The sequence below is a fragment of the Rhinopithecus bieti genome, unplaced genomic scaffold (assembly GCF_001698545.2).
Source record: "Rhinopithecus bieti isolate Rb0 unplaced genomic scaffold, ASM169854v2 scaffold_23276, whole genome shotgun sequence".
Lineage (NCBI taxonomy): Eukaryota > Metazoa > Chordata > Mammalia > Primates > Cercopithecidae > Rhinopithecus > Rhinopithecus bieti.
Window position 1 is genome coordinate 2,160,512 of NW_016810868.1, and position 7,286 is coordinate 2,167,797.

The 7,286-nt window shown below is 60.9% G+C and overlaps 1 long non-coding RNA gene across 1 annotated transcript in view; it reads left to right on the top strand.

The window, feature by feature from the left end:
* Positions 1-7,051, top strand: part of LOC108542895 (uncharacterized) — a 12,273-nt gene extending 5,222 nt beyond the window's left edge. The window contains exons 2-4 of the long non-coding RNA XR_001889395.1: positions 3,330-3,460; positions 4,259-4,407; positions 6,863-7,051. This is a non-coding gene — a long non-coding RNA (uncharacterized LOC108542895). The remainder of the gene's footprint in view (positions 1-3,329; positions 3,461-4,258; positions 4,408-6,862) is intronic.
* Positions 7,052-7,286: the final 235 nt, after the last annotated feature.

Sequence of the window (7,286 nt, forward strand, 5' to 3'; positions counted from 1 at the left end):
GCTTGCAGTGAGCTGAGATCCGGCCACTGCACTCCAGCCTGGGTGACAGAGCAAGACTCCGTCTCAAAAAAAAAAAAAAAAGAATGCCACCATCTCCCTTCTCCTCACAGCCTGGAGCTGGGCCAACTGGAGCTGAGCCACCACGGGTGCTCAGTGCAGCCTGGTTTGACCTCCACCCTCCTTCACCTGGCTGGGGTGCGTGCCTGGTACATGTATGTGTGCACGTACGTGCGTGTGGGTGTGTGGCATCTGTGTGCCCGAGTGTTTTCTACTGTCGTGTCTTACGTCCTGGCCCTACTGCCCTCCACATCCACAGCTCCTTCCCGTGTTCCCTCAGATGTTCCCCCAAAGAACGGAGGGACTCTGGCCCCTTGAGGAACAGGGAAGCCCCTGCCTGGGTAGCCATTGGCAGGTGAGTCCCGTGTTCCTGCCGGGAAGAAGTCTGCTTTCCAACGCGGATGGGCAAGCACTCCCTTTGTGGTCCCCACACTTGGGGTCACCGGTCGCTGGGCTGATTGGCAGAAAGAGGTGCGGCTCCGCGGCCCCTCGTGGGGCAGTGTGGCCATCTGCCCCTCTCTGGGCCCAGCTCTTCCTGTGAGATAAGGGGGCAGGAACCCAGGGAGGCTGGGCCTACAGCCTGCAACGGAGTGAGGCGCTAGACTGGCTCTTCCCAAAGGAAGCCCTGGGCCGGCATTCTGTCACAGGTGGGAAGTTCCGGGAGGAGGAACCAGGGCTGGGGCTGGACTCGGGGGAGGGCTCCCAACGTCACCTGTGGTGTGGCTGCCACAGTGGGCCAGGGAGCTCCAGATTCCTGGGTCACTGTCTTCCCAGGGCCTGGGTCGGGGCCTGGGTCGGGGCCATGGGATCACAGGAGCAGCACTGGAGGCTGGTGCCCTGTTCCTGCTGCCAAGACTGGGCAGACCCTCTCCTCAAGGGAAGGTGCCAGGGGCTGCCTGCAGGCCCCGCCCGAGGCAGATCTGATGACCTTGGGCCAGGGCACCAAGGCCATCTGTGGCCCAAACCCTTTCCCGGGGCTTGTTCTCAGGGATGTATCCTGGGTGGGGGGTGTCTCCAGGGGTCGGTCTGTAGAAGGATGCTAGACCCTCTCTGGGAGCTCTGAGCCTAACATGAACAAACAAAAGAACAGGCTGCTGTCCCACGGGTCCCCCGGGCTTCGTGCATAGCAGGCCTTCAGCACCCACTTTCTGAATGACTGTGCCAAGGGCCAGCCGAGGCCTCCACGAGTGCGTCTTCTGGGCAGGATGTCCCACGGGAGCTGTGCTTGCCTCTCACTGACTTACAACTAACCCCACCCCCAGCCCGGGCACGGTGGCTCACGCCTGTAATCCCAGCACTTTGGGAGGCCGAGGTGGGTGAATCACCTGAGGTCAGGAGTTCAAGACCAGCCTGGCCAACATGGTGAAACCCCGTCTCTGTGAAAAACACAAAAATTAGCTGGGCGTGGGGGCAGGCTCCTATAATCCCAGCTACTTGTGAGGCTGAGGCAGGAGAATTGCTTGAATCTGGGAGTTGGAGGTTGCAGTGAGCCAAGATCGTGCCACTACATTCTAGCCTGGGCGACAGAGTGAGACTCCATCTCAAAAACAAACAAAAAAACAACTACCCCCCCTACACACACACACACACACACACACACACACACACACACACACAGCACAGAAAGGCAGCCCTGCTGTTTGGGACCTGACCCCTTGAGGTCCTTCCGTCTGTCCTACCTGGGAACCTATAGCTGCTGCTGAAGGCTTTCCCAAGCCCAGCTCTCACATGTGTCCTGCAAAGGGCACTGGCTGTCCCCTGAGCCTGACTTGGCCAAGGGGCTCTGCAGTGTCTCCCAGGAGGAGGTGAGTCACTGCAGCCGCCCGACCCTCAGCCTTCTCTGGAGCAGGAGGCAGCAGCTGCTTTACAGCTGCATAAAACATTAGAGGGAAATTTAGGACGAAAGAGGAAGACGATTAGAGCATCCAGTTTAAACCGAGGGAGGGCATACGGAACCCAAAACGGCACTGCCCTAATTCAGGAGCAGAGGGAGGCACGGGCTCTGCAACCGCTGACAAGAACCAAAATACTCACCCAGTTTTCTTCTGCGAAAGAGACCCAAACTCGCCTGACAAGGCGCCCACAGATGTCCCAGGCCCTGTGGGAGCCGACCTCCTCCTCAGAGGGTGATGCAGCCCGCTCCAGGCCCATGCCAGCTGGCCCAGGGCACAGCAGATGCCCCAGGTCACCATCCTTCCAGGGACCTGGCTCAGGGCCGTGGGATGTTCTGTTCTTTCCACCAAGACTCTGTGGGCACCACTGTGGCAGGCCAGACCAAGGCTGAGAAGTGGCAGGGAAGGAGCCACATCCAACCGTGCAGGCAGCTCCCCCGAGCTCCATCCCTGCTGTCTGTTCTCCCTGGACGAACTGCCCCAGCCTGAGGCCGTGCAGGGCCTGGACAGTAGGGTCTCACCCCAGCCTTCCTGGGCCTGGGTCACAACACTCTTGCTTTCGGGTCAGCATCTGCAATGGTGCTTCCTCCTGGGGACAGGGATACAGACCCCTGGCTGGTCAGCTCTGCTGGGCCCCTCAGCTCTTGCTGTGCCCCTCAGCTCTTGCTGTCCACCGGAGAAGATGGTCCCGGGGAAGCAGAGGCTGCCCAGAGAGGGAGGCTTTCCAGGAGCAGTGTGGGGCCAGATGAGCAGGTCTCTATCTCCAGACCAGCCTTCAGCGACTTCCAGCTGCGAGATGAGGACACCTGGCCCTCACTTTAACCACAGGACTACAGAGACGAGGGGAAAAGCAAAACAAGGGAGGCCAGTGGTTTGGAGACCCTGGCTCTGCCCTCAGGAGCACACTGGGCCTGCCTGCCGGGTTGGTCTGTAAGCCAGTGAGCGCTCCCCACCCACCCCACCATGCACCCCGCATCTGAGCTGCCGGGGTCCCTGTTGACCCCCGCGGTGCAAGTGTGCTGGTGCCATCGGCCAGATCCACCACACTGGGTCCTGGTTCAGCCTCCAGTGGAGCGGGGTCTACCAGATGACACCAGGCCCAGGCCAGAGAAACCGAGGAAAGTGAGACCCTCTCAGTGGGGCAGAGCTGCAGGCCCGCCCAGATGCTGCTTTTCTAGGGGAATTTAGGAATCTCTGAAGCAAATGCATGCTTCAATTACAGAGTAGTGCTTCAGCAGATTAGCAGGACTTGAAACTGACGGACATTCCTGTCCTGGTCCTGGTAAGGCGAATTAGAATAAAAGCAAACGTGCCCTGCCCAGGGTTTTTGGAAGTGAGGGGGTTTATGTGGGATCATCAGCTGCCTGTTCTGTCCTTCAGCTTGTAGGTAAGAAGCACCAGGAAACACCCTCCCCCATGGACACTAAAGCAGGGGCCGTTCTGTCACAGAGCAGCCACCTCCAGATGGCTGTGCACCTGCACACCTGCTGGCACACCCTGCCTGGAGCCAGGTGAGCTCCCTGTACCTGGAGAAGCCCTGGGCTTGCATGGGTAGGCTGCAGGGGTGGAGGGGAGTGAGCTGCAGGGTGGGGTGGGACACCAGTGCTCGCTCTCTCCTGAGACCGCATTCCTGGGCATCCGGCACGAAGGTCACAGAAATGGGCAGTGTTTGGCTGCACTTGCTGGGGGCTCGGGGCACTGCTCTAACAGCAGCAGGGCAATGCCCCGAGCCCAGCATCTGGGCAGACGCTCAGCAGGGTGGCTTCCCGGCCCTTCGTTGTTACTCCGGAATTGAAGCCTGAGTCCCTGGCGATGCCCCACTTCCCCATCTCTCCACTGCACAGAGGCACTGGGTCCTTTGCAAGATGCTCTGGATTGCTCTGGGATGCATTCCTGGGACCCGGCCTCCCCTCCAGCCTTTCCGAGTTCCCTGAACCCTGGCAGACACACGGCCATGAAACTGGCTGGCAGGAGGCCAGAGGTGCAGCATGGACACCTCAGGGCCTCCTCCCCGCCCCAGAGGTCCCTATGCACAGGGCGTGGGGGCGGCATTCATCCCACTGGGGTGCGCCAGGGTGGACAGGTGGAGTGTGGCCTGACTGTGGGCACCTGGAGGAAAGGGCTCTGCTGGCACCTGTGCTGCACTGTCTGCACCCCCAGCCCAGAGGGGCCCCACATGCCACATCCCTCTTCTCATGGTGGGGACCTTCCCGCCACCTCCGCCACCCTGGGCGGAGGATGCTCTTCTCTCTCACTCACCCTTGTGCCACAACACCTTCAGATGACCAAGAGGCTCCCTTTCCTCCCAGGGCCAGATCCTGAGCCGCCTCCACAGGCACCAGCAGGTCCCAGCACCTGCAGCTTGGAGCAGAGGATGGGCTGGGCTCAGGGGCTGCCCCCCAGACTCCATCGTGGACTCTATCGTGCACACTGGTTGCCTGAGATTTGGATTCAGCAGGTCTGGCCTCGGGACCCTGTGATTCCAATGGTTCCACCTTTCCTAGAGGCAGCTGCTCTGCCCTGGGGATCTCCAGGGATGGAGGGTGGGCAGAGGTGCATCCAGGAGATACAAAAGCCCAGGAGAGCAGCGAGGCTCCAGAGCCACTAGAAGAAGGTGGAGGAGGGCAAAGCAGCTGTGGCCAGATGCAAGAGGTTAAGACAGGACCAGGAACCGGGGGCGGATTTGGAGCAATGGTTACCCCAAGTGACCTCCAGCCCCCAGCGACCTTGTCCAGTCGTAGAGACCATCCCTGCATCATTGACCCAAGCCCAGTCTGGCCCTGATCCCCTGGACACTTGAGAACCCAGCAGCAACTGCCTGTCCCTACCTGGATGGCCACAGCAGTCCATTCATCCTCATCTTCCCTATCCCAGGACATAGGGTGGCCTTCACGGGCCCACCTGCCCGACCTCAGTCTGAACACTCCTCTTCCCTCCCAACCCTCCTCGTTCCTTTTGGCTCCACCTTCACAGCCCCTCCACCACCACTCCCACCCTCACTGGACCCCAGGGAGAGAACCCAGCGGGTCTCATAGAGCCCTCTCCCCTGCAGCCAGACCTCAAGAGGCTCCCCTTCAGCCGCCAGCTCTGAGATGCAGTCCTGGCCCAGCCTCTTCCTTCGCCACCTCCTGCCTCCTCCATGGCAGACCTGGGTCTCTTTTTTAACCAGCCTGCCACCCCTGCTACTAGAACAGGAGCCCCAGAGGAGCAGGGGCCAGTGACCTTGTTCTCAACGGGGCCAGGTGCCTTCCTGCCCCTCCTGGGAGTCGGGGGTGCCAGCCCACCCACATACCCCAGAAGGATGGAGGGCCTCACGTGCAGCCCTGCTGGCCACTTAATCTCTGGGCCAGCTGGGCCCAAAATCTGGCCCTTCAGGGAACCCGCAGAGGTCTCTGCTGTGTCCACCCGGTTCCTGGCTCCTCCAGCAAGTGGTGCCTCCTCGTCCAGGGGGGCGGGGGGATGTAAGTTCAGCTACATCAAGGGCCCTGAGGAGGGAGCCTGGTGCTGGGAGATCCACCGGAGCTCGGCGACAGCTTCCTTGAAGGCCTGAGTTGGGCCTTGGGGATGAGCTGGAGCTCACCTGCCCCTGCAGACAGACAGGGGTGCTGGCAGAGGAGCTATGGGTGCAGAGGCCCTATGTCAGCAGCTCAGGGAGAGCCCAGTGTGCTGCAAGGAACAGTGTGGGTGGGGGGACCAAGGCTGAGGAGTGGGCGAGGTCAGCAGCTCAGGCTGGGAGGGATATCTCTGAGCACAGAGGGACAGTTTCACTGCAGGGCAAGCTGGGTCCTTCCAGCCTCCTGGAGCTAGCCCTGTCCCGTCCACGCAGCCCAGTGCCTGGTGTGGACACAGGCCTCAAAAGTCAGCCCAGCAGGTAGAGGCACGAGCTGCCAGGATCAGCACACTGGCTTCACAGTGGTCACAGCAGTGACGCCCAAAACAGCCACCAGGATGCCAGGTGTCCTTGGCATCTGAGGCCCACGGAAGTGCCCTGTTACCCAGCAGGATCCTAGACAGGATGGGGACCCCCCAAGGGGTGGAGAGCCCAGGGCGGTCTGGCCCAGGCTTTGAACCCATTCACTAGAATAACCGCCCTAAAGAAAGAAATGGCAGTGGGGGAGTGACCAGGGGCCCGGTCCAGCTCTTCAGGAGACGCAGGGCCTTGCAGAGTCACAAACACCTGCCTGCATCTCCCATTGTCCTGCAGGTGGGTGGAACCGCACCCAGTGCAGCTGGTGGTGGGGGTGGGGCCAGCTGGGCTTGGCCTTGCAAACTGCACACGTTCTAGGAGCTGGCTCCAGAACCAAAGCGGAGGTGGCTTCCCCCAGAGCTGCCTCAGGACCCCGAGGGGTGGTGTTCAATGTGGACTCCCCAGGGACCTGCCAAGGCCTGATGTTCCGAGTGGGGCTTTGGCTGGAATGTGGCCTCAGTCTCTGGGTGGACAGGTGGGTGAGGCCCTGTCCAGTGTTCTGGGCCATTTTGCTGTGCACAGCCCTTGTTCCCTGGACTCTGGGGACCCTGGCCCCTCACTCTTCTCCACGACTCAGCAGGCACCACCCTGGGCTCCTGGGCTGACTTCCTACAGTAGGAGGAGGCTGGCCCCTGGAGCAGCCTGGGGGCTACAGGATCGGGACTATTTTAGTAAAAAAAAAAAGGGGGGGGCAATGGGCTCAATTTGAACCCCAAGTTGGAGGTACCAGGCAAAAACCCCAATTGGTGAAACACTGGGCGTGGCTTCTTCTATAAGTTTGGGGGCTGCACCCAGGGCCCAGGGTGAGGCTGGTGGGCCCAGCTTAGCCCCAATCGCAAGGGCTGGCTCAGCGGCTCCACTCTCGGCCCCCTCAGGTTGGCACAGAGCAGGGCCCTAACAAGGGGGCCGTGGGAGCAGCCAGGGCTTTCCTGGATCCTCTCTCTAGGACTGATGGGAGCGAAACCGACACCCTGAAATGCATCCACGGATTATGATGGAAGGAAGGAACCAGCACTCAGAAAACAAAGAGGGGGCCTGGCGCAGGGCATGGAGGAGGCGCTGCCGGGAGAATCCTGACCACTGGGAAGCAGGGGAGACAGTGGGCGGGGACGAAGGCCGCTTGGGAGCTGGTCTCCGCGGACGCACAGCCCGGAATGTGCTAAATGCCACGGAGCTGTTCACTTGACAGTGGTTGCTGTCAGGTTATGTGAATCTCACCTCGATTTAGGAAAAAAGGCAAAAAAAAAAAAAAAAAGAGCCCAGCCCGAGTCAGTCTCTGCCTTTCTGGTCCGGAGGCCATGGCCCTGGGCCTGCCCCCACCGCCCCGCACACACACACACTACCACCCCGCACACCCCTCCCACCCGCTG